At 41.7% G+C, this 5,759-nt stretch overlaps 1 pseudogene; it reads left to right on the top strand.

Moving 5' to 3' along the window:
* The first annotated feature begins 3,176 nt into the window (after window positions 1-3,176).
* Window positions 3,177-3,748, top strand: LOC118722926 (annotated as a pseudogene).
* The last annotated feature ends 2,011 nt before the right edge of the window (window positions 3,749-5,759 follow it).

Here is a 5,759-nt window from a genome sequence, read left to right as displayed (position 1 = left end):
TTTTTTAAAAAGTGGTAAAGTAGCTGCTTCCATAATTTACTTAAACTTTCTCTCGAATCTTCTCAAATTAATATTTTTCTTTATATACAAGTAAGTACATATATGTGAATATATGCATATACCAAACATACCAGAAGAATGGGTAGAGTATTTCTTAGGGAAAATAGAAGGCAGAGGACATGAAAATTGCAGCACGAAGTTCCATGACATAGAGAGCAAACAACTTAAAATATTATTCTGGTAATACTAAAATGTACACATGAACCATGGATATTGTCTAATTTTTTTCAAGAAACACCAAATAGCTACCTAACTTTTTCATTTTCTTCAGCAATTTTAATTGTTATATTGATAAATAATGAAAGGCCTTCTCTAAACCCATGTAGTATTTTAATCAAGGGAAATAGCTTCCTGAATTATATTTGAGTTTCCAAATGTGAGTGTTTAAATCAGCCTTAATTTTCTGAAAGTACTTGGTGGGGTGTGATTCATTTCCCTCTTCCCTCTGACTCAGTTTTGCCACATGAGCATCACTTTTTATGGGCATTGCCATAGATTCAGGCTAATAGTGCAGCTTCCTTTCCCTTACAAGAGGGTTTGGGAGGCTTTCTGGATTCAGTGGAACATTTCTAGGCAGGGTTCTGAGTCTAAAATTAGGGTCTGAACATGGGATTCTAAGCCGATGAGGTGTGGCCCTCTGGGGGAGAAGTCTGTATGCTTACCCCTCGCTGACCGCCTTTCCCCCAGGATGGACCTCAACGGACTCTCATGAGGAGGAGAAAAAAGCCAGGCGAGGGGGATCTGGTCTCCCCTTTCAGCATCTGAGACAGAGGCAATAATTGGAAATCAACAATTAAGTGACCAGAAACATGGAGACTAGGCTGGCTCAGAGAACAGAAGCAGCAAAGCAATAGCTGTATAAGGACAAGATAGGATGGTCTAATGGTTAAGTGCACAGATACTGAAACCAGGGTACTGGGTGCTCAAATTCCAGGCTCTTTTGTTTACTGAGTTGCTTGACCTCTTCAAGCAATTATCTCCCGTTTGAATAGGGACATGGTAATATTATAGTACCTCTCTCATAGTATTGCTTTGAAGACTAGATGTGATAACAGATATAAAATGATTTGGTCTAGCTCATGTGCGGCAAATGTTTTATGTCAGTAATATAAAACTCGCCAACCTGGAGGAGAGACAGGCAGTGAAGAGGCAGGGCCTGGGCAGTAGCATGGAAGGGGATACAGGGTAGATACAGGCTGCATCTCACACCACCTTGTCCTCTATCTCCACCTGTCACAGAAGTAACTTGTGCTCTTCTGGCTGGGCAGCTGCACCAACATGTAACAAAAATAAGAGATTTGGAGGAAGCAGAGAACAGCTGTGCCTTTCTCCTCTGCTCGGCTTATTTTTGTTCCCTGTGAAGGCCACCCTAGCTACTGAGATGCAACCTTCCCTCCATCACCCCCGCCCCCTAAACAACTCTCTCTCCAATGAACCAAGAGCTTTAGTGGCAGCACCAGTGACAGATTACCTGGCTGTCTGGCCCCTGTGTGCTGGTGCCTCTCCCTTCTTGCCCTCTCTCCACTCCCCATCTCCATCCTAGTTCTGGCTTCCCTGGCTGCCCAATGACAGATGGACCTGCAGCGGCCCCAGTGAGAAGGCCAGGCTGTGATTCGGACTTCAGAGCACATTTGGAGGGTATTGTTTCTCAGCTGATAGTAACAGCATTAGATTTTGTATTTTGTTAGTGATGGACATTCTGTGGTCACTTTCCAGATTAAATAGTTCTTAGTCTACATAACTCTTTTCCTGTATATTTACCCTTCTCTCCCCTCTCATCCATCTCCTTATTTGTTCTTGTGAGTAATTGCACATTTCAAAGTACTTGCACACACAGTCCTCTCTCTAATGTGATGGACAATCAAGCTTAATAGTGAATCCCTTTGGGAGGATTCACATAGGTGAAGCCCTTAACCTACAAACCCAGGCATTGTCCAGGGGTAAGTGAGGGGCCTCAGCTGCCCTCTACATCCTATAGATATTTCATTCAGCCCTCGGGCTCCCACATTCAGGGGACCCTTGGTATGGGTATGGGTGCAATCAGACTATTCTTTCCTGGCCCCAAGACCTTAAACCAGGAACATGTCTGATGTCTCTCATTGTCCTATTGCATCCAGGTGATCTTACCTACATGCATATTGATTTTGTAAAGCACATAGACCTGTGGTTGATGGTGACCAAGATCTTGATAACATAAGAACTAGACCAGAGCACTAGGGTTTGACAAAGGTGACCCAGAGATTGCTATGAGTGTAGAGAGAGGCAAGCTGGAGCCTCTGAACCCTCCCACCCCAATTCAACAAGAGAAACTCTTTGCTTTTGAGTTGTATATGTTTGGTTCTGTGCTGGTTATTCTATTTGAGTCCTTTCTGTGCCCTTCTGCATCTTGCTCTTTGCCCCCAGGAAGCTGAATTCTGTGGACTGCATCTTTTGGGTTCTCTTGCCCTCTAGCTTTCCATTGGGTTCAGCCAATGACAGGAGTATCAGTAGATTGAGGGCAGAAGGAGAAAGAAGCAGACATATTTATTCCACTGACCCTTTCTAGGCTGTGGCTTGTTAATGGCTGCATTCCGTTATCAAAGTCCACATCTGCTCTCTGAGGGCCCCTCCTATAGCCACACTACTTGCCTGGCTCTGGTAACCGCTCTGCCCATAAGCTTATATTGAGGGATACATTAAATTCAGTATTAAATTTAATTACTAGAAGTCCAATGTGCTATCCATTGCTCCATAGAGCCACCTTAAATTTAATTACTAAATAGAGGCTAATGACTCTGGAATCAGACAAATTTGAATCCAGACTCTGACACTTACCATCTGTGTGATTTTAAGTAAATTATTCAACTTCCCTAAGCCTCAGTTTTCTCACCTGTAAGATGAAGTACAGTTGGCCAACAACATGGGCTTGAATTGCAAGAGTCCCCTTCTACGCAGATTATTTTCAATAATACTATAATTGTATTTTCCTTAATAACATTTCCTTTTCTCTAGCATACTTTATTGTAAGAATGTAGTGTATAGTGTCATGAGCATCTCTGTTGCCAGCCATGAGCGAGCTGTTGGTGTGCAGTTGACTTGGCATGGCTCTCCAACTGTAGCTGTGTCAGTGAGTTGCAATGCCACTTCATACCAACCTGCCTATTGGAATCCCCAGGAGTAAGGGAAATACTCAGTGGTATCCAATCAAGATGATGGCTACATTTTTCTTCAGCTTAAGAAAGCTCTCCTGAGAGCGCATGTATGACCACTGCATTTGCTACAGTGCTGGTTTTGTTCGGTGCCTTTTTGTTTATCAGCAGATAAAAGGTGGGTTATATCAGCAAAGGGGAGGGGGACCACAAGGGTCCAGTCTTATTCATTGGCATCCTGCTGTTCCTGCCAGGATTTACCACCTGCACATCGCCTATACTGCACCCAAAGGCTACCAAGGTTACTCCTACAATGATGCTCCAGAATTTGAGGATTAGCACCCACCTCAGCCCTGAGGAGCAGAGTCAGATGGGACTGAGTCAGCTTTAAGATACTGAGCAGAAATGATGGCTAAGGACTAAGGAATTCTGCAGTTTGCAGATGTTTAACAAAACATTGGCCAGGTTTTATGGGTCCATCCTAAAGATGTTAACTGAACTTACAATCAGCTAATTAGGGCATGCTCCATTTTCATCTCCTGGCCCTGACAAAAACCTGACAAGTTTTTGCACAGGAACTTGGATTGTGGAAGAATAGCAATGTTAATTGGAAAAAGTGGGTAGTTATTTTATAGTAGAAAGTGATGCTGCCACCACCTTTTTTAGAGCTGAGCATTTATTTTAAATAGTCTTTATCGGCCGAAACCGGTTTGGCTCAGTGGTAGAGCGTCGGCCTGCGGACTGAAAGGTCCCGGGTTTGATTCCGGTCAAGGGCATGTACCTTGGTTGCAGGCACATCCCCGGTGGGGGGTGTGCAAGAGGCAGCTGGTCGATGTTTCTCTCTCATCGACGTTTCTAGCTCTCTATCTCTCTCCCTTCCTCTCTGTAAAAAATCAATAAAATATATTTTTTAAAAATAAAAATAACAAAATAGTCTTTATCATCAGTTTTTAAATGATTAATTTAAATTAAATAATTTAATTTTTAATAATTTAGTCTTTATCATCAGTTTGTTGTTGTGGCAAATGAAAGAATGCAGTATGTCACATTTCTTATTACTAAGTAATTTATTTTGAAAATATCTAGCTATCTTATCGCTTATCCATTCACTTCGTGTTCTAATGAAAGACCTTAGCAAAATGAATTACTGGTGTGGATGCATCTGTAATATTTTTTACTTGCTTTCTTACTAAGAACAACCAGGAATTTTTTAAACATCAGAGCAAGTTTTCAAAATGTAAACACTTTTTCTGTTCACCACTCCTTGGCCAGTTTTGGTTCACCAATCAGTTGGGCACCATATAATTTGGATAATTCTATCCTTTCTAGATTAAGATGTTCTGTATATCATGTATTTAAGGATTGGATGTTTGGCTGTTTTCTAAGGAAAAATGTAGATAAGTGGTTGTTCTTTAGAGTATATAAACCCATTGTGAGCACCTTGTATATTTTGTTGAAGATCGCAATATTTGGCCTTGATCCCTAGGAGACTAGCCTGCCTTAGTTTGATTCTGTTTCCTAGGTTACAAAAAGTGACTTATGTTCAAAAGAAATTAAAATGTCAAAATCTAAAAAAAGAACATAATAGACAAACAAAATATGTGCTAATTAGCTATTTAGATTATTGATAAGGCTTCTGGTCAACAGTAAGCTAGTAGTAGTTAAGATTTTAGGGAGTCAAGAGTTATACATGAATTTTAAACTACATGGGGGGTTGGTGCTCCTAACCCTGCACTGTTCAAGGGTAAACTCTAATAACATTTCTTACCTCATGGAATTATTGAGATAATTAAATGAAATAATGTACATAGAGTGGTGAGTTTGATATTTAGCTTGATACTCAATAAACTTTAACTCTTGCTTTTATTATTTATTAGAGGCCTGGTGCATGAAATTTCATGCACTGGAGAGGAGGTCCCTCAGCCTGACCTGTGCCCTCTTGCAGTCTGGGACCCCTTGCTCCTTTCCACCTGCCTGCAGTGGAGGCAGGAAAGACTCTCAGCCGTGAGCCCGGCTTCTGGCTGAGCAGTGCTCCCCTGTGGGAGTACACTGATCACCAGTGGGCAACTCATGTGTTGACTGTCTACCCCCTGGTGGTCAGTGTGTGTCATGGCGACCGGTCATTCCACCATTTAGTCAATTTGCATATTAGGGTTTTAATATATAGGATAATAATAAAATGCAAAGAATATATCAACTCAACAAAAGTCAACATTTTAAAGAAACAGCAGTTTGCAACCTAAAGGTCTAGATGGGGAAGTAACAAGTGCTTCACATAGACAAACACCATACATGTTTCTTCCTGGAGCTTGTAAGTGTTTAAATCATCTATCCTGTCTTTCTGTTCAGAGATCTATGGTGAGCCTGCATGCATTCTGTGCCAGCAGAGACTCACTGGTGCCATCAGTAAAGTTAGCCAGGCATACCATACAAAGGCAGAGAAAGTAGAAGTTACCTGAGGAGGTTACCAATGCTGGAGCTCCTCCTTCAAATCTTGGCTCGCATGTCGTGCTCTCACGGAGATCCACTGCTGACCTATTTAAAACTGCAACTCACTCTGAATCCCCAGAA

This window comes from Pipistrellus kuhlii, unplaced genomic scaffold (assembly GCF_014108245.1).
Source record: "Pipistrellus kuhlii isolate mPipKuh1 unplaced genomic scaffold, mPipKuh1.p scaffold_m20_p_2, whole genome shotgun sequence".
NCBI classification, from domain to species: Eukaryota; Metazoa; Chordata; class Mammalia; order Chiroptera; family Vespertilionidae; genus Pipistrellus; species Pipistrellus kuhlii.
This window is presented reverse-complemented; position numbering and strand designations above follow the sequence as displayed.